This window comes from Mobula hypostoma, chromosome 5 (assembly GCF_963921235.1).
Source record: "Mobula hypostoma chromosome 5, sMobHyp1.1, whole genome shotgun sequence".
NCBI classification, from domain to species: domain Eukaryota; kingdom Metazoa; phylum Chordata; class Chondrichthyes; order Myliobatiformes; family Myliobatidae; genus Mobula; species Mobula hypostoma.
In genome coordinates, this window is record NC_086101.1 from 145,395,990 (window position 1) to 145,420,887 (window position 24,898).

Consider the following 24,898-nt stretch of genomic DNA (forward strand, 5'->3'; position numbering starts at 1 on the left):
TAAACATTACAGTGCAAGATTATAATGAGGTAGATTATGGGATAGAGTGCACCTTATTTTACATTCAAGAGTCTGATAACAATGGGATAGAAGCTGTCCTTGAGCCTGGTGGTATTTGCTTTTAGGCTTCTGTACCTTCTCCTGATGGGATAAGGTAGAAGAGAGAATACCTGGCGTGAGTGAAATCTTTGTTGGCTGCATTATTGAGATGGTAAGAACAGAGTTCATAGAGGGAGGTTTGTTCCTGTGATACGCTGAGCTGTATCTATTAGGTTTTGCAATTTCTTGTGGTCACATACCAAGCTGTCATACATCCAGTCAAAATGCTTTATTTGATGCATTGATAAAAATTGGAAACAACAAGGTCAACAACACAAAGAAGGTGGTTATTGATTTCATCAGAACTAACATCACTCATACCCCTCTTTACATTTGTGAAACAGCAGTTGAAGCTGTGAACTTTTTCAAAGGCCTGGGAGTGCATGTCTCTCACAACACATCCTACACAATCAAGAAAGCTCACCGATGTATCTACTTGCTGAGAAAGCTGAAGAGAGCTGGACTATGCACTTCAATACTCATGACATTTTACAGATGCACAACAGAGAGCATCCTAACATGCTGCATCACTGCATGGTATGGAAACCACACTGTGGTGGTCAAGAAGGCTCTACAACAGATAGTTAAAACTGCTCAATGATTCACCGGCATCACCCACTCCCACTGGGGAGAAGGCTACATGGTATCCACACCAGGACCACCAGACTCAAAAATAGTTATTTTCCCAAGCAGTAAGGCTGATCAGTACCCCCACCCAATAATCCATCCCTGCACACCCCCATCACCACTACTTTATCATTTCCCTGTCAAAGCTATCTTATGTACTTCTATTTATTGTGATTTTAATTCAAGGATTCAAAGATTGAAAGCACATTTATTATTAAAGAATGTATAAATTATACACCTTGAAATTTGTCTGCTTACAGGTAGCCACAAAGGAAGAAACTCGAATAACCCAATTAAGAAAAGATCAAAAACCATTGCGTAGAGGAAGAGAGAGAGAAAAAACACAAATCATGCAAATGATAGAAGCAAGCCAATAGCATTCTGAACCAAACTGTGCTTCCTGTTCTGCTCCGAGATCCTTAAATTTATCTTGATCTTATTGTGTTTTTTATATGCTGCATCAGATCTGCAGTAACAATTATTTTGTTTTCCTTTACACTTGTATACTGGAAATGACATTAAACAATCTTGAATCTTGTTGGTCATGACCATAGTTCCCTCTAAGCTGTGCGCGTGTGCACGCACACGAATGTTTTTCATCCAGTGCACAAAGGAAATTAATGTGCGCACAGAAGGTTAGTTACCTAAAATAATGTAGTAGTTAATAATTATACTTATTGAAAATAATCTTTTAGCTAACTGTTTCTGTTAAATAGTTAGTCGGTTTTTCAAATACCACAATGCACGTCACTAATTTACGTCACCTTACCTAGCCTGTTCCGGTTTGTACAGCTGCATCACGGCGTCAGCCATGTTTGGCGGATAGTGTTCATATCATAAAGTTTACAAAGATCTGTTTCATAGAAACATAGAAACATAGAAAATAGGTGCAGGAGTAGGCCATTCGGCCCTTCGAGCCTGCACCGCCATTTATTATGATCATGGCTGATCATCCAACTCAGAACCCAGCCTTCCCTCCATACCCCCTGACCCCTGTAGCCACAAGGGCCATATCTAACTTCCTTTTAAACATAGCTAATGAACTGGCCTCAACAGTTTGCTGTGGCAGAGAATTCCACAGATTCACCACTCTCTGTGTGAAGAAGTTTTTCCTAATCTCGGTCCTAAAAGGCTTCCCCTCTATCCTCAAACTGTGACCCCTCGTTCTGGACCTCCCCAACATCGGGAACAATCTTCCCGCATCTAGCCTGTCCAATCCCTTTAGGATCTTATACGTTTCAATCAGATCCCCCCTCAATCTTCTAAATTCCAACGAGTACAAGCCCAGTTCATCCAGTCTTTCTTCATATGAAAGACCTGCCATCCCAGGAATCAATCTGGTGAACCTTCTTTGTACTCCCTCTATGGCAAAGATGTCTTTCCTCAGATTAGGGGACCAAAACTGCACACAATACTCCAGGTGTGGTCTCACCAAGGCCTTGTACAACTGCAGTAGTACCTCCCTGCTCCTGTACTCGAATCCTCTCGCTATAAATGCCAGCATACCATTCACCTTTTTCACCGCCTGCTGTACCTGCATGCCCACTTTCAATGACTGGTGTATAATGACACCCAGGTCTCGTTGCACCTCCCCTTTTCCTAATCGGCCACCATTCAGATAATAATCTGTTTTCCTATTTTTGCCACCAAAGTGGATAACTTCACATTTATCCACATTAAATTGCATCTGCCATGAGTTTGCCCACTCACCCAACCTATCCAAGTCACCCTGCATCCTCTTAGCATCCTCCTCACTGCTAACACTGCCACCCAGCTTCGTGTCATCCGCAAACTTGGATATGCTGCATTTAATTCCCTCATCCAAGTCATTAATATATATTGTAAACAACTGGGGTCCCAGCACTGAGCCTTGCGGTACCCCACTAGTCACCGCCTGCCATTCTGAAAAGGTCCCGTTTATTCCCACTCTTTGCTTCCTGTCTGCTAACCAATTCTCCACCCACACCAATACCTTACCCCCAATACCGTGTGCTTTAAGTTTGCACACTAATCTCCTGTGTGGGACCTTGTCAAAAGCCTTTTGAAAATCCAAATATACCACATCCACTGGTTCTCCCCTATCCACTCTACTAGTTACATCCTCAAAAAATTCTATGAGATTCGTCAGACATGATTTTCCTTTCACAAATCCATGCTGACTTTGTCCGATCATTTCACTGCTTTCCAAATGTGCTGTTATCACATCCTTGATAACTGACTCCAGCAGTTTCCCCACCACCGACGTTAGGCTAACCGGCCTATAATTCCCCGGTTTCTCTCTCCCTCCTTTTTTAAAAAGTGGGGTTACATTAGCCACCCTCCAATCCTCAGGAACTAGTCCAGAATCTAACGAGTTTTGAAAAATTATCACTAATGCATCCACTATTTCTTGGGCTACTTCCTTAAGCACTCTGGGATGCAGACCATCTGGCCCTGGGGATTTATCTGCCTTCAATCCCTTCAATTTACCTAACACCACTTCCCTACTAACATGTATTTCGCTCAGTTCCTCCATCTCACTGGACCCTCTGTCCCTTACTATTTCTGGAAGATTATTTATGTCCTCCTTAGTGAAGACAGAACCAAAGTAATTATTCAATTGGTCTGCCATGTCCTTGCTCCCCATAATCAATTCACCTGTTTCTGTTTGCAGGGGACCTACATTTGTCTTTATCAGTCTTTTCCTTTTTACATATCTATAAAAGCTTTTACAGTCCGTTTTTATGTTCTCTGCCAGTTTTCTCTCATAATCTTTTTTCCCCTTCCTAATTAAGCCCTTTGCCCTCCTCTGCTGAACTCTGAATTTCTCCCAGTCCTCAGGTGAGCCACTTTCTCTGGCTAATTTGTATGCTACTTCTTTGGAATTGATACTATCCCTAATTTCTCTTGTCAGCCACGGGTGCACTACCTTCCTTGATTTATTCTTTTGCCAAACTGGGATGAACAATTGTTGTAGTTCATCCATGCAACCTTTAAATGCCTGCCATTGCATATCCACCGTCAATCCTTTAAGTGTCATTTGCCAGTCTATCTTAGCTAATTCACGTCTCATACCTTCAAAGTTACCCCTCTTTAAGTTCAGAACCGTTGTTTCTGAATTAACTACGTCACTCTCCATGTTAATGAAGAATTCCACCATATTATGGTCACTCTTACCCAAGGGGCCTCTCACGACAAGATCGCTAATTAACCCTTCCTCATTGCTCAAAACCCAGTCCAGAATAGCCTGCTCTCTAGTCGGTTCCTCGACATGTTGGTTCAAAAAACCATCCCGCATACATTCCAAGAAATCCTCTTCCTCAGCACCTTTACCAATTTGGTTCACCCAGTCTACATGTAGATTGAAGTCACCCATTATAACTGCTGTTCCTTTATTGCACACATTTCTAATTTCCTGTTTAATACCATCTCCGACCTCACTACTACTGTTAGGTGGCCTGTACACAACTCCCACCAGCGTCTTCTGCCCCTTAGTGTTACGCAGCTCTACCCATATCGATTCCACATCTTCCCGGCTTATGTCCTTCCTTTCTATTGCGTTAATCTCTTTTTTAACCAGCAACGCCACCCCACCTCCCCTTCCTTCATGTCTATCCCTCCTGAATATTGAATATCCCTGAACGTTGAGCTCCCATCCCTGGTCACCCTGGAGCCATGTCTCTGTGATCCCAACTATATCATAATCATTAATAACAATCTGCACTTTCAATTCATCCACCTTATTACGAATGCTCCTTGCATTGACACATAAAGCCTTCAGGCGCTCTTTTACAACTCTCTTAGCCCTTTTTAATGCTTGCCCTGGATTTGTCGGCCTGCCACTTTTACTTTTCTCCTTTGTACTTTTTGCTTCTACGCTCACTTTACACCCCTCTGTCTCTCTGCACTGGTTCCCATCCCTCTGTTGTGAACTAACCTCCTCACACCTAGCCTCTTTAATTTGATTCCCACCCCCCAACCATTCTAGTTTAAAGTCACCTCAGTAGCCCCCGCTAATCTCCCTGCCAGGATATTGGTCCCCCTAGGATTTAAGTGTAACCCGTCCTTTTTGTACAGGTCACACCTGCGCCAAAAGAGGTCCCAATGATCCAAAAACTTGAATCCCTGCCCCCTGCTCCAATCCCTCAGCCACGCATTTATCCTCCACCTCATCGCATTCCTACTCTCACTGTCGCGTGGCACAGGCAGTAATCCCGAGATTACTACCTTTGCGGTCCTTTTTCTCAACTCCCTTCCTAGCTCCCTATATTCTTCTTTCAGGACCTCATCCCTTTTCCTACCTATGTCATTGGTACCTATATGTACCAGGACCTCTGGCTCTTCACCCTCCCACTTCAGGATATCTTGGACACGATCAGAAATATCCCGGACCCTGGCACCAGGGAGGCAAACTACCATCCGAGTCTCTGGACTGCGTCCACAGAATCGCCTATCTGACCCCCTTACTATCGAGTCCCCTATCACAACTGCCCTCCTCTTCCTTGCCCTACCCTTCTGAGCTACAGGGCCAGACTCTGTGCCGGAGGCAGGGCCACTGTCGCTTCCCCCGTAGGTATCCTGTAGGTAGCTTACTAAGTTTTTATTGGAAAAAATATTGATTCACTATGTCGAATTCAAAAGAAGTGAAGGGCGTGAAGTGCAAAAGAACTGCAAATTTGTTTAAAGTTCAATGGCTTAACAAAATAGTAGAAACTGCTACACCGAAAGCTCATGAGATCATGAACGTTCAGCTACGAGAAATATTTTATGTATGATTCGGAAACTGGAGTTATCTGTTTGTACTGTCGTGGTGCGAAATTTGCTGGAGAATTTGCTAGTGGAAAGAAGTGGGATGATATTTGGGAACTTGACTTTTTGAAGCGTCATTTGGCAAATAAATCGCACTTGGTGTACAAAAGCTCAGGCGACAGAACCCGTCATTACCCGTTACAGGAGTGCTACGCATGTTACGGTTGAGTGCAGATGAGCGAGAGTGAAAATGATCAAACTCAGAGGAGATCAAAGTTGAGGTACAAGAATGGTCAGCTTTTGATTTCACTGCAATTGCAAGTTGTGACTTCACATTTGGCGATGAACAAGTTAATGCCTTGTGTCTAAAATATCATGATTTTCTAGCTGAAAATATTGTAATAGTTAGACAGTTTAATGATTTCAAATTTTCCATGCAAGAAAAAATTAAATCCAAACCGATTTCAAACTTTTGTCAAATGGTGGCATTTGTACTTCAAAATGAACAGTTTTGCGACCTTGCACAGTTGACGGACGTGGGGAACCTTTCTTGCGTCTAGTGCGGACTGTGAGCGAGGTTTTAGCCTAATGAATCAACTCTAAAACAATCTGAGAAACCGTTTAGGTGAATGTCATTTGGATATGTTAATGAAAATCAAAAGCTATCAATGCGATGGAAGTTCTATTAGTCGAGATAGAGTTTACAAAGAATGGGTAAATGCCAAAGACAGGAGAGAGAAAAAATAACTGAGTGACTTAAATATGATAAAAATTAAATATCTCCAACCTGATGGCATGAACATTGACTTCTCTAACTTCTGTTAATGCCCCTCCTCCCCTTCGTACCCCATCCCTTTATTTATTTATTTATTTATTTATTATCATCATTGTGATTTTTTCTTTCCCCCTTTTTTTCTCTATTTTTTTCTCCCTCTGTCCCTCTCACTATAAATTCTTACCTATCCTCTAGGCTTCCCCCCACTTTCTTTCTCCCTAGGCCCATGATCCTCTCCCTTCTCCAGCCTTGCATCCCTTGTGCCAATCAACTTTCCAGCTCTTAGCTTCATCCCCTCCCCCTCCTGTCTTCTCCTATCATTTTGGATCTCCCCCTCCCCCTCCCTCTTTCAAATCTCTTACTAGCTCTTCTTTCAGTTAGTCTTGACGAAGGGTCCTGGCCCGAAACGTCAACTGTACCTCTTCCTATAGATGCTGCCTGGCCTGCTACATTCACCAGCAGTTTTTGTGTGTGTGACTTAAATATGTATGTTATTTTGTTGTTATTCTGCGTAGTTTTATGTCAAGTATTTTGTAAACCTACATAAACTGTCGCATGTGTGCATTTAGTGCACACATACTTTTGTCACAGGAAAAAAATTTGCACAACTTAAGAGTTTTGCGCACATTGACTACTAAAAATTAGAGGGAACATTGATCATGACATCAATGTAGTTGGTTCAGGACAGGCTATTGATGATGTTCAGATGTAGGAACGTGAAGGTTTCAACCCTCTGAACCTTAATGCTATTGATGTAGATAGGAGCATGTGCACTATTCCCCTTTCTGAAGTCATTGTCATTAAGGATAAGGTTGTTGTCATGACATCAGGTCACTAAGCATGCGATCTCTTTCCTGTACTCAGACTCATTGTTACTTGAGATGTGGCTCAGTATGCTGGTATCATCTACAAACTTGCAGACGGAGCTTAAGAAGAATCTGTCCACCCAGTCATGAGTGTACAGGGAATAGATAAGGGAGTTGCGGATGGAATCTTGTGGAGCACCAGTGTTTAGAACAATCGTAGCAGAGATGTTGCTGCCTCTCCTTATTGATTGTGATCTGTTGGTCAGAAAATTAAAGAGCCAGTTGCAGATGGGGCCATTAACTCCCAATGTCAAATGTTTGATGATGAGTTTGCTTGGAATAATAATACTGAAGGCAAAGCCGTAGTCAGTAAACAATAGTTTGACATAGTCTAACATAACTTTACTGTCCAGATTTTCCAGAGATGAGTGTAGAACATGTACTATAGACCTACTTTGGTGATAAGCAAATTTCAGAGTCAAACTACGGCCTGAAGCAGGAAGAAGTTAAAAATATCTGGAAATATAAAGTAAAAAAGACACAGAATATACTTTGAGGAGGGACCTCATGACAACAAGAGTGGCTTGGTAATACCACCATGGATAGACTTGCAGGACCCCCACCATCAAGACCATGTTCACTTCTCACTGACATCATTGGGAAGAAGCCTTAGGTCCCACAGCACTAGGTTCAGGAACAGTTATTACTTTTCAACCATCAGGCTCTTGAACCAGTATGGATGACTTCACTTGCCTCAACTCTGAGCTGATTCTCTTTGAAGTGCTCTACAACCGATTATTTTCATTGAATAGCTATATAAATGCAATGGTTAGAGGGGCAAGCCAAGGTCTAGGTATCAAAGAACTTTGATCTTGTTTGTTTCTTGGTTTTTCAATCTCTCCATGTTAAAACATTCATCTCTAAACTTTTCCAATTTCTGGGGTTTTGAAATATTAACTCTTTCTTTAACTGCAGATATTGTTTGAAATACTGAGTATTTCCTGCAATCAAATTGAGGATACGAAGACATCTAGGAGGCCATACCACTGGTCATCTGTAAATATATAACCATCTTGGGTACACAGGAGACACAAGAGATTGCAGATGCTGGAATCTGGAGCAAAAAGAAAGTAATAAACTGCTGGAAGAACTCAATGGGTCAAACAGTGCCTGTGGTGGTAAAGGGATGATAAACATTTTGGGTTCAGAACCTGCTTTACAACTAAGAGTGCAACGGAAAGATAGCCAGGATAGAAAAGCCTGCCCAGTGAAATCCTGAGATAAGGATATTCTGGAATTCCAAGCATAATCTTCTATTTTATTGTAGACATCTTCCACTTCACAAATTAACGCAGAAAGTGGTAGAAAACTCAATCGGTGAAAAAGCATCTGTAGAAAGAGAAAGACTGGGAAAGGGAGAGGAAGATTTGTGTGGGTAGGAGAGAATGTGATTGGGCAGTGGGGGGCAGGTGGGGGGTGGACAGTAGGTAGAACAAAGGGACTTCCTGCTGAGGGGATGAGATATTTATTATTAGTTAATAATAATAACAATAATAAATTAGTAATAATAGATATTTATTTATTGTTACTAATTTATTATCTGCTTTTGCGCAGTTTGTTTACAGTTTACAGATACTGTTTACAGTTACTGTTCTATAGATTTGTGAAGTATGCTTGCAGAAAACAAATCTCAATGTTGGATGTGGTGGTACGTATGAATCTGATAATAACTTTTACTTTTAACTTTGACCTTATTAATGCTACTAAGAGGCAGTTAAATTCCTTTGCCTATGTAGCATGTTGCGGATGTTGAGATGTCTGTGCAATTGTGTATAGTCCGGACTATTGGGACATCTCCATCAAACTAGATTTTATAAATGAAAGCGAGAGGAAGCATCAGAGCAGACAAAAATACCCTGTCTTAATGAACTTCCATGTCCCTTTTCACAACCTGTCAAATGATGGAGAAGTTCTGCCCATTAAGTTTTCTCCAGAATCTGTATCTATCTTCAGTTTTCGTTTATTTTACTTCAAGGTGACTCTCTGACTTCTTCTCTTCCTCCTCCTCACTATCCAAATATGTTGAAAAATATTTCAAAACTGTGTTTAGTCCTTGTCAACTAGTATATGCAGCATCAATCTTCTGAATGGTCACGTGCAGAAATGGAATATATACCTTGAAAATTAAGTTTCTGGCTGGAGTTTAATATTCCCCATCACAGTGAGACAAGACCAAAATTGCAAAGCTTGTACATGATAACCATTGCAGTACAGTGACTCAGGAAAACTGTGGGTAATCAACCCAACACAGACTATGCAAAACCAAAGCGCTGCAGGGGTCTATGGGGAAACCGATAACCTCACAAAAAATCATTGGTTTTAATCATTCCATCCCAATGTTAATGCATTGCCTCAAGGTGGAAAGTGCAAATGGCTAGAGGAACAGTCAATATTCAGCACCATCACTAGAGTCAAAAGAAAATTAAACTTAACCTTCAACTTTCCTTAAAATTATTGGCCCCGAATGTACAACCAATTGCAAGAGATTATTATTAGTCTTCTACATGCATGTAAACTTCTTGTACCCTCTCATGTGTTAGGGTGGGCTGATCAAGAACCTGTTTAAAAAGTTTAAGTATCTGTTTATTTCCTTCTGTCCTGAAAGATCTCCAAAAAGCCAGGTAGGAATCTTAGCAGCAAAATGTAGGATAGGAGCATCTGTTATCTGTCATTTGACACTACCAGTTCCATTATGTCTACTCATACACACATGCACATTCACAGTGTCTCATATTGTCCACTAGTATGGGATGCTAATATGTACTAGATATACTGCCAGAATCTGAATCAAATCAGGTTTAATATCACTGGCACATGCAGTGAAATCTGTTGCTATGCAGCAGCAATACTTTGCAATACATAATAATTAACAAGCTATAAATTAAAGTAGGAAATATATATAACAACATTTCAGTTAAATAAGGGGTGCAAAGAAGAGAGCAAAATAAAGAAAAAAACGTAAAGGAGGGGAGTATACATGGGTTCATTGTCCGTTCAGAAATCTGCTGGTTGAGGGGAAGGAGCTCCAGAAACTTCTGAGCGTGTGTCTTCAGGCTCCTGTACCTCCTCCTTAATGGTAGAAAAGAGAAGAGAGCATGTCGTAGGTGATGAAGGTCCTTCATGATGGACACCACTTTTTTGAGGCATTGTCTTTTGAAGGTGTCTTTGATGCCAGGAAGGCTCGTGCCTGTGATGGAGCTGGCTGAGTTTTAAACCTCCTGCATCTTTTTCTGATCCTGTGCAGTGATCCCTCCATTGCTGCTGAGATTAACTCCCAATCCCTTCAGTAACAACAAAGTATTCTGGGGGCTCCACCTTCCAGGCACTTACTTTCAATCATGGTTTTAGTTTGTCAATAACAAAGATGCAAATTTTAAGCCATTATAGGCCTTTAAGTCCTTGCCCAATGAAAACTCTCTTCTGAAACAATGCTGATGGCTGACACTTGTTGAAATAGTACAATGAGACCTTTGGAGAAATTACTGTGGATAACAATTCAATCTACCCCAGGAGGGAATCTCATCCCGTTGGAAAATTTAAACAAGATGATTAAAGGTTTGATGGAAAATTTGTGGAATTCAAATAGCCAGGACCAAGTAATGCAATTGATATTTGTAAGATTTACATTGAATAGTTAAGTTACTTTATGAAGAATAATATATTTTCTGAGACTTTTTACTCTTGGGTGATTTCACTGCTGGACTTCCTGCTTGTGTAAATAAATGGGGAAATTTCTGAGGTTTGGCTGACCTTTTCTCATACCATACCAGAAATCTGAACTTCTTTAAATCTTCATGAATTTTGTGCTTCTCATATTCAGATTTAAGCAACCCTCATTGCCTATCATCGAGTGTCTGTTTGAGGCGAGTAGCTTTGAAATGCTGATAGTTCACTAAAGGTCATTAAAATCTTTGCCTCTTCCATGAAATCTGATAGTAATTATTCTCAATCAGATCCCTATCCATCTGGAGAGATGGTGGTGTGTTTGATCATAGCGGCTTCTATGGGGTCAAACAAAAGTGTTAATGTCTTTTTAAATCTTTTTTTTCATGATCACAAGACCCTTCTGGACAGTAAGAACTTAAAGTACTGCAGGTCTATCGCATCAGTGAGTTGCTTGTTGGCAGAGAAAGTGAAGGAGCTGGACTTGGTGTGGATTGTGCTGCTGCATGTGTCAGAGAGGTATTGAAGGCATCAATGTGCAGAGGAGCTACACAGCCTAAGATCGCAAGACCTTGTCGGACATTATTAATGTGGAATGCTGCAAGTCCGATTCACTGATTTACTGGCGGGTAATTGGGGGGTGCTGCGTGGCCTTGATCGTAGTGCGGACTAAGACTCAAGCCGTGGTGTCACCTGTTTACAGCCTCCCAGTAGAGAGGTGTCAGAGTCAGTGCGCTCCACTGCAGGCGGATTGGCATGGCATCCAAGCTGGAGTCAGTGCTGCCCCTAGTGTTCACTCAGCAGAAGACAAGCTGTTTTGTGTTTGCAGAATTCTGCAACATTCATGTACTCAAGAGTCTTGGACTATATATTTTTGTGTGACTGTATTTTACTGATATGTTATATGTGTTATATGTGCTATATGTGCTTTGAGCAGAGTGTGAATGTTGATACTGTGTTCTGCACCTTGGCCCCAGAGTAACATTGTTTTGTTTAGCTCTATTCATGCATGATTGAATGACAATAAACTTGAAATATGAACTATTGTATTAAAATACACTGATGTGGTGATTATTTTGCAATTTATTGTTATCTTTTGCTTTCCCTATCATACTAATGTTGGATTTGGGCCCAGATTGTTCCTTTTATTGTTTTTCCTTGTAACTTTACTTTTTTTAATGTATCCTTATATGTTTAGTTATTAATCTGTTTGTCTGTAAACTTGTAGCAACCTTTAGTATATTTAGTTCTGCACTTCTGTACATTCTTTGCCTGCAAGGCTGAAGAGTGACTCACTCAGTACATGTTCACAAGTTTCTTGTCAAAACTGGTTCAGACCAGTTTTCAGTATAAAAGGAAAGCACATGTTCAAGTCCTTTTGTTAATGCTTTGATTGCAGGAACAGACTGGTCCTGTCTGACCTGTACTATGATGAACATCGGATGGAACAGCTTTAATCATCAGATTTTCACCACAAACTTGACTTCCAAAGAAACTTCTGGACAACATCAGGTCAAGATCTAACACTAAACCTTTTGCTCCTCTTTATGAAGATACCCTTTGCAAGGCAGGGAATCCACCTTTAATATTAATCATGTGGTCCTTCACCATTATCAATTTAATCCAGATCACATGAATGGTTTCTATCCAAAAATCTGAGTGTCCATTTCCCTGCATCAATTATACCTGACCTGCCGAGTTCCTCCTGTATCTATGTGTGTTGCTCTGGATTTCCAGCATTTTCAGCCTCCCATGCCTCCATTTTTAATAGGCGATCTGGAAATGTGTCATACTAGCTAAAGGAGATAAGAATACTGCAGCAGGTGCAGATAAGATTCATAACCATTACACCAGAAATAAAAAGTTGTGTTTCTTAAGAAAAACCAAACAGGGTGGAGTTATTTTCAGTTTGAAAGAAAAGGCAAAGAGATGATATTTTAAATATCGTAATGATTATGAATGATGTTAGACTAGACAGATGGAGCTGCAGCCTGTGCCGTGGAGCAAAGCCAAAGGAAATCATAACGGAAATTCAAAATAAGTAGTTTATCCAGCCAGCAAGCGAATGTAAAATATGTTACCACAAAAAGTGATTGTGTAAACACTATAATTACTTTCAATGGATGCTGAATAGGTATGAGGTGTTAAGAACTAGAGCTCAAGAACAGCTTCTATCTTGCTATTATAAAACCCTTCTATGCATCTTTTGTATAAGATGGACATTTGACCTCAATCGAAGGCTACGTCCACACTATATATAACCATAAAACAATTACAGCACGGAAACAGGCCATCTCGGCCCTTCTAGTCTGTGCCAAACTCTTACTCTCACCTAGTCCCACCGACCTGCACTCAGCTCATAACCCTCCATTCCTTTCCTGTTCATATAGATGTCCAATTTAACTTTAAATGACAACATCGAACCTGCCTCAACCACTTCTGGTGGAAGCTCGTTCCACACAGCTACCACTCTCCGAGTAAAGAAGTTCCCCCTCATATTACCCCTAAACTTTTGCCCTTTAACTCTCAACTCATGTCCTCTTGTTTGAATCTCCCCCACGCTCAATGGAAAAAGCCTATCCACGTCAACTCTATCTATCCCCCTCATAATTTTAAATACCGCTATCAAGTCCCCCCTCAACCTTCTACGTTCCAAAGAATAAAGACCCAACTTGTTCAACCTTTCTCTGTAACTTAGGTGATGAAACCCAGGTAACATTCTAATAAATCTTCTCTGTTAGACAGGATAATTTTGAAAATGTCGGTTTCGAGTAAAAACGATAGGCGTCCACACCAAGCGTTTTTCAAAATATCTCTGTCCACATTAGACGGATATTTGGGTGAATCTCCTCCTACTGGGCATGCGCAGGACACACAGAAAACAAGCAAAGAGGAAACGGTATACTTGGCGCGCGTTTGTCCAGTTACAGACTAGAAACACTTTAAAGGAATTGCTGTTGGCTCTTGTGCAGGAGATCTTAAAATTAAAAAACAACAATTACTGGAGCGTATGGAGGCAACTGACAGGGAGTTCACAGACAGTATGACCCGCTGACGACGAACATTGAAAAACTGACTAACTCTGTTGCATTAATAAAGCATCTTGTTAAATGTATACGACATGTCTGCATCAGTGTTATCTTGTATTTCCATACAATGTTACATTCGGCTGTTACACATCTATTGTCAGAGAAGTACTTGCGTAAATAGGTAAACCACCTTCATACAAGCAAGGACAGAAAACCGGGCAAAGTGAGTATACTTATTTATTCAGTAAGCTATGGGTCAAAGTATTTGGTGAGTACATTTCTAACTCTTCTGGCTTCAGTCTCGTTGCCATCTGTTCTGAAATTGCTAGGTTGTGTGGGGGGTTGCGTTCAAGAAAACAATGAAATGCCGCGCTGCGGCCATCTGTTCCGGCACGTCATGACAGCGTTTTTATATAGTCAAAAAGCTCACTTTACATTTTAACTCTCACGCCATTCACACCGACTGCGCGTTATAACAGCTGTCCGCCAGTGCTTGCGCAGTACCAAGCAGAAGCAGGAAAAGCATTGTTGTGGTGTTGTCATGACAGCGTTTTTAAATCTCTCTGTTTACCCCGTCCATACTACAGCGCGCAACAATTGTTTTCAAATTTACACACTCTGGAGAGTGTTTTAGAAAAGCTCCATTTTCGGGGGATGAAAATGCCGTTTCAATGTGGACAGAGGGTCAAAATGAAGAGAAAAAGCTTCGTTTTCAAAATTATCTGGCGTAGTGTGGACGCAGCCTAACTTATCATGTCCTTATACCTTATTGCTTGCCTACACTGCACTCTTTCTGTAACTGTAATACTTTATTTTGCACTCTGATAATACTTTTCCACTGTACTACCTCAGTATATTGATTGATGAAATTATCTGCAAGGATAGCATGCAAGACAAAGCTTTTCACCACACTTCCGTACATAAGACCGTAAGACCATAATATACATGAGCAGAATTAGGCCATTCAGCCCATCAGGTCTGCTCCATCATTTCATCAGGGCTGATCCATTTTCCCTCTCAGTGCCAATCTCCTGCCTTTTTCCCCCGTATCCCTTCAGGCCCTGACTAATCAAGAATCTACCAATCTCTGCCTTAAATATACCCAATGGCTTGGCCTCCAAAGCCACTTGTGGGAATGAATTCCACAGGTTCACCACTCTCTAGCTAATGAAATTCCTCATCATTTGCATACTAAAAGGATGCCCCCCTATTCTGAGTCTGTGTCCTCTAGTGTTGGACACCCCCCTCACCATGGGAAATGTCCTCTCAATAAACCAATTTCAAAATAAATCAAAATTCAAAGTAAAGTTATTAACAAAGTACATATATGTCGCCATATACAACCCTGAGATTCATTTTCTTGTGGGCATACTCAATAAATCTATAGAATAATAGCCATAACTGAATCAATAAAAGACCGCCAAACTAGGGTGTCATATCAGTGTGCAAAAGAGAACAAACTGTGCAAATACAATAAGAAAGTAATAATAATAAATAAATAAATAAGCAATAAATATGGAGAACATGAGATGAAGAATCCTTGAAAGTGAATCCTTGAAAGTGGGAACAATTCAATGATGGGGCAGGTGAAGTTGAGGGAAGTTATCCTCTTTGGTTCAAGAGCCTGATGGTTGAAGGGTTGTAACTGTTCCTGAACCTGGTGGTGAGTCCTGAGGCTCCTATACTTTCTTCCTTTGGCAGCAGGGAGTAGAGAGCATGTCCTGGGTGTTGGGGGTACCTGGTGATGGATGCTGCTTTCCTGCAACAGCATTTCATGTAGATGTGCTCAGTAATTGGGAAGGCTTTAACCCTGATAGACTGGGCCCTATGCACTACTTTTTGTAAGATTTTCCACTCATGAGCCTAGTGTTTCCATATCAGGCTATGACGCAACCAGTCAATACACTGTCCACTACACGTCTATAGAAGTTTGTCAATGTTTTAGATTTCATGCCGAATCTCCACAGTTTACCAATTTACTAATTTATTTGCTGTTGAGAATTCAATGAGAAAGTCTGGGAGAAAGCTTTTAACATAATGATATAGTTTGGGCCAAATTGCCTCTTTCCTAGCTGTTTATGTAATTATTGGTATTATTTTCAAGGACTACAATGCAATCTGCTTCTTGTCAACTGTTTCTACAGGGTAACAAAGGGGAAATCACTGCTTGTAATGTGGTTAGTGAGTTCCTAACCTTGCAGTCTATTGCAGAGTGTACAAATGAATGTTAATGAGAAATGACAAGCTGAAAGTCTGTACTCTATTTACATACTTTTTACACACTGTTGAAATTTTTGCAAGACACTGTTGCAACTGAGAGAACAGCAAATCTGAAGAGATAGTTGTTAAATGGGAGGGAAAGTTGAAGTTGTGACTATTGTTTATAACAACATAATAGAACCTGCATTCTCATCTGCTTTTCTTGTTTTAACGGGAAAGTCTTCAATTCAGCCAGATAGTTTGTTAATAATTACAAGCAGCAAAATATTCAATAAATTTCTCAGAAATGAAATTATATTGATTGATGTATAAAGAATAAGCTATATCTATTGGATTTGTTTGTTTATTAGAAGAGATATTATCTCCAGAATTCCCAAAAGTTTACAAGGCACACTGTTACTTCTGTGGAGTTATTTCTAACTGATTGTACATAATAAAGCTACAGGGCAATGGAGATGTTAATCAAAGGTCAAAAATTAACACCTTTGATCAATTAAACCTGAACATATAGTACACTCAGTGGCCACTTTACCTGTACACCTGCTCGTAAATGCAAAGATCTAATCAGGCAATCATCAAGCAGGAACTCAATGCATCAAAGTATGTAGAATTCAAGAGGTTCAGTTGTTGAGACTAAACATCAAGGGAAAAATGTGATCTAAGTGAGTTTGACTGTGGAATGCTTGTTTGTGCCAGACGGGTTGGTTTGAGTATCTCAGAATCTGATGATCTCCTAGGATTTTCAGATACAACAATCTCTAGAGCTTATAGAGAATGGTGCAAAAAACCCCCCCAAAAACATCCATTGAACAGCAGTTCTGTGGGCAATAAACACCTTGTTAATGAGAGAGGACTGAGGAGAATGGCCAATTTGACAGGAAGGCAACAACAATTCAAACAGCTGTGCATTACAACAATGGTGTGCAGAAGAGCATCTCTGAATGCACAACATGTCGAACCTTGAAGTGGATGGGCTATAGTGTACACTGAGTGCCCACTTTAATAGCTATAGGAGGTGCAACCATTTTTGGAGTGAGCATTGTTAGAGTTACAGGCTTTGGCTCAACAGGTTTGGGCGAGAACAGGTGAAGGCTTTTGGAAAGTTTCTAGTAAGTTTTTTCTATCTTTTTCTGTCTATTAGTGCAGAGAATGTGTACAGAGTTCGTGGTATGTTCTTTGTGTAAGATTTGGGAAGTCTGTGAGACCTTCTGTCTCCTGGATAACTATATCTGCATTAAGTGCATCGAGTTGCAGCTCCTTAGAGACCATGTTAAGCAACTGGAGCTGAAGCTTAATGACCTTCAGCACATACAGCAGAATGAGGAGGTGATAGATAGGAGCTACAGGGAAGGAGTCACCCCTAATTTGCAGGGAGGCAGGTGTCTGGGTAACTGTCAAGAGAAGAAAAGGGAATAGCATAGGGTACCCCGTGGCCATTCCCCTCGTAAGAAGTATATCACTTTGGATATTATTGAGGGGACAACTGCAGTGACTGGCTATCTGGCACTGAGTCCGGCTCTGTGGCTTAGAAGAGAAGCGGGGAGAAGACAGGTGAAGTAGTGTTAGAGGATTCCAAATTTAGAGGACCAAATGGAAGATTCTGTGGATATGCAAGAGACAACTGGATGGAATGTAGCCTCCCAGGTGCTAGAATCAGGGATGTCTCATGTTGTCCATGGCATTCTAAGGAGATAGGGTGAGCAGCCAGACATCATGATATATCTTGGTACCAACAACATAGAGAGGAAAAGGGAGGAATCCTGAAGAGAAAATATTGGGAGCTAGGCATAAAGCTAGAAAGCAGGACTTCAAGGCTAGTAATCTTTGAATTGCTGCCTGTGCCATGTGCCATTGAGGGAAAGAATAGGATAATACGACAGATGAATGTGTGCTGAAGAATTGGTACAGGGTTTCAAATTTTTGGATCATTGGGATCGCTTCTGGGGAAAGTATGACCTATCCAAAATAATGTGTTACTCCTGAATCTGAGGGGACCAATATTCTTGCAGACATGTTTGCCAGATTTAGGGGGAGTAGACTTAGGACAGAGATGAGGAGGAACTATTTTTCTCAGAGAGTGGTGAATCTGTAGAATTTTCTGCCCAATGAAGCAGTGGAGGTTACCTCAGTGAATATATTTAAGACAAGGTTGGATAGATTTTTGCATAGTTGGGGAATTAAGGGTTATGGGGAAAAGGCATGTGGGTGGAGGCGAGTCCATGGTCAGATCAGCCATGATTTTATTAAATAGTGGAGCAGTCTCGATGGGCCAGATGGCCTACTCCTGCTCCTATTTCTTATATATTTTCTTATGTTAGAGCTGTTGGGGAGGTTCATACTCATTTGACAGGAGCTGGGAACTGAATTCATAGGGCTGAGGATGAGGATATGCAAGTAGGTGCAGTTTGTAGTGAGAGTGTGAAGAAGGACAGGCAGATGACAGGGCAAAATTGTAGTCAGTGGGATGAGTTGAAGTGTAAAATGGGGGCAAAATCAAAAAGGATGATGAAAACAGGACTGAGGTGTTATGTTTGAATGCAGGCAGTATACAGAATAAGGGAGATCTTTTTTTGTTGCACAGTTAGAGATTGACAGATGTAACATTCTGGGCATCATTGAGTTGTGGCAGAAAGAAGATCATAGTTAAGAGTTTGTTGTATGGAAAAGAAAGGCAGATGGACAGAGGGGATAACATGGCTCTGTTGGTAAAAAATGAAATCAATTCCTTAGAATGAGATGACATAGGATCAGAAGATGTAGAATCTTTGTGGGTAGAGATAAGAAAGGGTAAAAAGGCTCTGATGAGAGTTATATACAGGCCTCCAAACAGTAACTAGGATGTAGGATACAAATTACAATGGGAGATAGAAAGTCATGTCAAAAGGGTAATATTACGATAGGGGAAATTTCAATATGCAAGTAAATTGGGAAAATCAGGTTGGTACTGTATACCAAGAGAGGGAACTTGTAGAATGCCCATGAGATGCCTTTTTAGAGCAGCTTGTGGTTGAATCTTCTAGGAAAAGGCTGTATTTGCTGTTGTGTAATGAAGCAGATTTTATTAGACAGTTTAAGGTTTAAAAAAATCCTTAGGAGGCTGTAATCATCATATGATAGAATTCACCCTGCAGTTTGAGAGGGAGAAGCTAAACATAGATGTATCCATATTAGAGTGGAGTAAAGGGAATTACAGTGGCACAAGATAGGAGCTGACCATAGGTGATTGGAAGGGGTCACTAGTAGGGATGGTGGCAAAACAGCAATGGTAGGTGTATCTGGGAGCAATTCAGAAGGTGCAGGATATATGCATCCCAAAGAAGAAGTATTCTAAAGGGAGGGTAACACAACTGTGGCTTATGAGGGAAGTTAGAGACAGCATAAAAGCAAATGAGAGGGCATATAATATAGCAAAGGTTAGGGAAAAGTTACAAGATTGGGAGGTCTTTAAAAACCAACAGAAAGCAACTAAAAAGCCATAAGGGGAGAAAATATGAAATATTAAGGTAATCTAGCCAATAATATAAAAGAGGATCCAGAAGTCTTTTTTACAGATATGTAAAGTGTAAAAGAGAGGTGAGAGTGAATTTTGGACTACTGGAAAATGATACTTGAGGGGTAGTAGTGGGGGACAAAGAAGTGGCAGATGAAAATAAGTATTTTGCATCAGACTTCACTGTGGAAGACACTAGCAGTATGGCAGAAATTTGAGAGTGTCAGGGGGTAGACTGAGTGTAGTTGCTGTTACTAAAGAGAAGGTGCTTGGAATGCTGAAAGATATGAAGGTAATTAAGTCACCTAGACCAGATGAAGTACACCCCAGGGTTTGAAAGAGGTAGCTGAAAAGATTGTGGTATAGGTAATGAAAGTTCAAGTATTACTGGATTCTGGAATAGTTCTGGAGGAATTGAAAATTTCAAATATCATTCCACTCTATAAGAAAGGAGGAAGATAGAAGAAAGGAACTTGTAGGCTAATTAGCATGACTTCAGTGTTGGGAAGATATTGGAATCCATTACTAAGGATGAGGTTTCAGGATAAAGTAGGTGAAAGTAAGCATAGTTTCTTTAAGTGAAAATCTTACCTGACAAGTCTGTTGGAATTCTTTGAAGAAATAACATGCAAGATAGACAAAGGAGAGTCAGTGGGTGTCGTATACTTGTATTTTCGGAGAGCCTTTTACAAGGTGCTGGGCATGAGGCTACTAAAATAGACAAGAGCCCATTTTATTACAGGAAGGATACTAGCATGTACAGAAGATACAGAAGTACTGATTAGCAGGAGACAAAATTGGGAATAAATGGAGCCTTTTCTGATTGGCTGCCGGTGACTAGTGGTATTTCGCAGGGGTCAGTGTTGGAACCATCTCTTTTCATGTAATATGTGAATGATTTGGATGATAGCATTGATGGCTTTCTGGCTATATTGGCAGACAATATGAAGATAGGTGGAGAGGCTGGTAATGTTAAGGAAGCAGGGAGTCTGCAGAAGGAGCTGGACAAATTGGGCAAAGAAGTGACAGATGGAATATAGTGTAGGGAAGTGTATGGTCATGCATTTTAGTAGAAAAAATAAAGTGGTAGACTATTTTCCAAATAGGGAGAAAATTTAAAAGGGGACCTATGGGCTCTCGCGTAGGATTCTCTAAAAGTTAACTGACAGGTTGAGTTGGTGATAAGGAAGGAAAATCCAATGTTAGCATTCATTTCGAGAGGACTGGAATATAAGAGCAAGGATGCAAAGCTGAGGCTTTATAAAGCATTGTTCAGACCTCGCTTGGAGTATTGTGAGCAGTTTTGGGCCCTCTATTTAAGACAAGATGTGCTGGCATTGGACAGGGTCTAGATGAGGGTTGAAGAGATTTATTCCAGGAATAAAAGGGTTAATGTATGAGCAGTGTTTGATGGCATTGGGCATGTAGACTTTAGAGGAATGACAGAGGATCTGATAGAATTCTATTGAATATTGAAAGGTCTAGATGGAGGGGATGTGGAGATTGTTTCCTTTCGTAGAAGAGCCTGGGATCAAAGGACACAGCCTCAAAATAGAAAGATTTCCATTTAGAACAGAGACGAGGATGGAATTCTTTAGCCAGAGGGTAGTAAATCTGTGGAATTTATTGCCGCAGAAGTCTTTGGAGTCCAAGTCTCTGTGTATATTTTAAACCCAGGTTGATAGATCCTTGATTAGTCAGGACAACAAAGGTTACAGGGTGAAGACAGGAGAGTGTGGTTGAGGGGGATAATATATCAGCCATAATGGAATGGCAATGCAGGCCCGATGGGCTAAATGGACTCAGTTTGCTCCTATGTCTTATGGTTTAATTAAGTGACCACTGAGTGTTTCTTCTAATAGTTATAATATGATGTGTTAATGTTAAAACTTTTAAATGAATACAACTGATCGTTAGGCTCTTGACATAAATGAGCACATTAAAAGACAATGATTGGTTTAGGTTATACATATCACCCTCAATTTACGATTATGAAATTAAGACTGAAGCATTAGATCTTTGAGGTTGTTACAAAACTGGACAAATTAGAAGGAAATCATAATCACTGAGCTTCATATGTTTTTTGGCTTCTTCACCTTCCTTTTCAATCCTGGTGGAGTGTCTCAGCTCGAAATGTCATTTCCATAGGTCCTGCCTGAGCTTCTCCAGCATTTTGTGATCATTGAGCCTCATGTGTTTTTTTTTTGCTGAAATGAGACATATGATACTGTTTATTTTGCAACAATTTAGAAGGAGCTATGTTTTACATGTGCCTCTTAAGGTTCTCCTTGCAATGCACTTGCAGCCACAGTAGTATCACAATTTGCACCATCTCCTTTACATAAACACAACTGATGCCATCTTGTGAGCAATTGCCACTTAATCCTAATGGATGCTCTGTTGTTTTGGCAACATCAAAAATGTTCAGATGTAAGAGAGATGTTAGCTGAACCACCAGATTGTTCAGCTTGAATGCAGCCATTAGACAGTATCCACTGACAGAGGATTGATGACTATTTGCTTAAGACAAGGTCCAAGGGGCTTAGTGCTCTTGACCGATGCCCAACAAAGGAAGTATTAAGTTTGCAATGCATTAGGTTTTTTTGAGTGGACCACCCATGAAATACTCACCTTCACGGCAGCTTTGAGCTTTAAACTTTTTGAAATCAAATCTCTTTGCCTTTTTGTAAAACTGAGCTAAATTACTGTTGTTATTTTTGCAGACTTCATCAGTTCTGGCCAGTCTGAAAGTCAAAAGTGCATTCCTGCTGCTAAAAGACACATTCTACTTCTTTTCAGGAAATAGGAGAGGGGTTTCTAAAGAACTATGATCTTATTCTTAAAGAAAGATCTCTGAGTTCCGGCACAGCAAGGGTTTTCCAGAAGGTCAGAGTAAACACTTCAAGGATGTTCTCAAAGTCTCCTTGAAAAAAAGTTATATCCCCACCCATTCTCTGGCCAGTGTTCCCTAAAAATGGAGAATGAGTGTCTCCAGGATGGGAGAACACAGACTCCAAGCATTATCAACTGAAAGACAGTAAACGTCCCAAAAAAGTCACCCATCCATGCCATCAACCACCGCCTGTCCTACAGTCTACGGAGTTTAACTCAGACTATTCAGACACTTAACAAACCACAGAACATGAATGAAAAAGACTAATCTTGGACTGTAGAAGAAGAGGAATGAAAACAAGAAGAAGACAAGAACTTCAGGAAGTATATGCCTACATCACCACAAAAATCTCGATGGTGAATTGAATGAATGTACTGTGTACTCTGTGATAAATTTCTGTGACCTCCAACCAGTCTCTAATGCCTGAAGGTGAAGCACTGTAACAAGGGTAAAATTCAACAGATGATCAAAAACTAAATGGAAAATTAGATGAGCAAACAACCCGCAATAAGTGTTTTTTGTTTTTAGTTTGTCCAATTTTCAGTTCTGTTGCAGTGCTTCAACTAAAATGGCGACTACCACTTTATCTCCACAGGTGCTGAGTTCCACAAGCAGCTTGTTTTCTGGCTGTATTTTCAGGCAGATTCTCATTTACTCACCCAGAATTCCCATCAAACCCAGGGCAGAAACATTCTAATTTATTTTGTAGCCTGGGGAAAAATACACACTCAGGACAACAAATACTTTTTCAGGTATTAATTCCTGTATCTGTTTTAGATGTTTAAGTGCCAGAAGAGGGTCGCAAAACAAAACGAACAAATTTACAAGCAGATCTTGCCGTTACAATCTCAGTTTAACTTTCGATCCACACCCTTGTGTATGGACAGAGTTGCGTATGCAGAATAAAAATACCAGAACTAATACGGTAGTGGCAATTCTGAAGGAACACAATACAGGCAATATTAGAATCCCACCCACCCTGCATCTTATACATAGCAACAAAAATGTAAGCAAATGCATCTCATCTAAGACGTACACACGTGCTGAACTTCTGAACAGAGATTAAACTTTCACATTACGCGGTTACATGCACAATCAGTCCTGATACAATAAAGTTAGACTTTGGCACAATTTTTACGAGGTATTCCCTGGTAGTTAAATTACAGGAAGACTGACCTACTTGGCTGGTGAGGAACTTTGCATAAGTCAGGCTATCCAGCGTCGATTTCTTCACCCGTGGAAATCTAAAGCATCCACATGAAAACGTCAAATTACCGATATTCTCGATTCGCCAACAAACATAAACAAATTCACATGTATATCATCAATTAATGCTCACCTTTCCTCACCATGCCGAGTCTCGGGGAGGAACTCAATTCCAACGCCCCAACAGCGTCTTCAGCAGAAACAAAATGGTCTCCCCACTATCCCGTGCGTGCGTAATGACATCACTGTCTCCCTTAAAGGCACAGACAACTATTCTAGCATTACCCAGATGGATGTCTAAATACACTTTTAATGATAATGAATAAGATCTGACGATCACCCGGTTACATTCTCCCCTGCATTCAAGTAATCGTCCTCGATTACTCGCTCACTGCAAGGGTACTTTTAACCTCCTTAACTGCTTCTCTGAAGAGAACTGAACTGAGACCAGCCAGTATCTCAGACATTGCTGCTGGACTTATGGAAACCTCGTCAAGGACTGACCTTGGTTCGCGATGTGGGTTGGGGTGCTGTCCAGCATTTACTCATTTACTCCTGTGTGGTGCTGCTACAAGAGGGCTACCGACCTCTGCCCCTGCATTAGCCATCGTTGGGTCCCCAGTCTCAGTTCCAGAAGGTGTCGTATTTTTGGAAGATATGCTGTCTATGCTAGGGTCAAGACTCTGTACATCCTGTTCTGACATATTTTCTACCAATATCACACCATTTTCTGAATCCTCAGAATCTGATTCATGCCCTGGGGGGAGCTGACCTGAGATACTGGAGTTTGCAGTCTCCTTTGGGTAGCTGGAGTGGGATGGTTCTCACAGGGCCTGATGTCTACCCTGTTCACCCTCTTGCTAGGCCCACCCTCCCAAGGTTCCACAGTGTACGTGTTGCCCAGTACCTCTACCACCCTGTAGACGGTTGAGTTCCAAGCATCCTGGATCTTATTACGGCCTAATGATCTGTTCCTCAGGTAAACCAGCGCATTCCCATCAACTTTGGGACAGTAAACTTTGTCCTCCTGCCGGGCAATGCATTCTGCCGCCTTCTGTTCAGAGTATTCTTTTGCTCTGGCATGCACATTCCTCAGTTGGCTCTGGTGTACAGCTAGCCAGTCATGTTTCTGGTCTGCAGTCCATTCTTGCCCCAGCAGAGCATCCATGGGCAAGTAGGGATCCACCCCAAACAACAGACAGTAAGGTGAATGCCCGGTGGCTGCGTGAGGCATCGCATGATATGCAAACACCAACTTGGGTAGATGTTCTGGCCATCTGCGCTTCTTTTCTGGAGACAACA

At 40.9% G+C, this 24,898-nt stretch overlaps 1 long non-coding RNA gene across 3 annotated transcripts in view; it reads right to left on the reverse strand.

The window, feature by feature from the left end:
- Window positions 1-23,812, reverse strand: part of LOC134347068 (uncharacterized) — a 62,361-nt gene extending 38,549 nt beyond the window's left edge. For 2 of the 3 annotated variants that reach the window (XR_010018067.1, XR_010018068.1), the window contains exons 1-3: window positions 23,730-23,812; window positions 23,567-23,634; window positions 21,594-21,704 (exon numbers count right to left, since the gene is read on the reverse strand). This is a non-coding gene — a long non-coding RNA (uncharacterized LOC134347068). Of the gene's footprint in view, window positions 1-21,511; window positions 21,705-23,566; window positions 23,635-23,729 lie in introns of those variants that run through there. The other variant, XR_010018066.1, reaches the window with a different exon arrangement.
- Window positions 23,813-24,898: the final 1,086 nt, after the last annotated feature.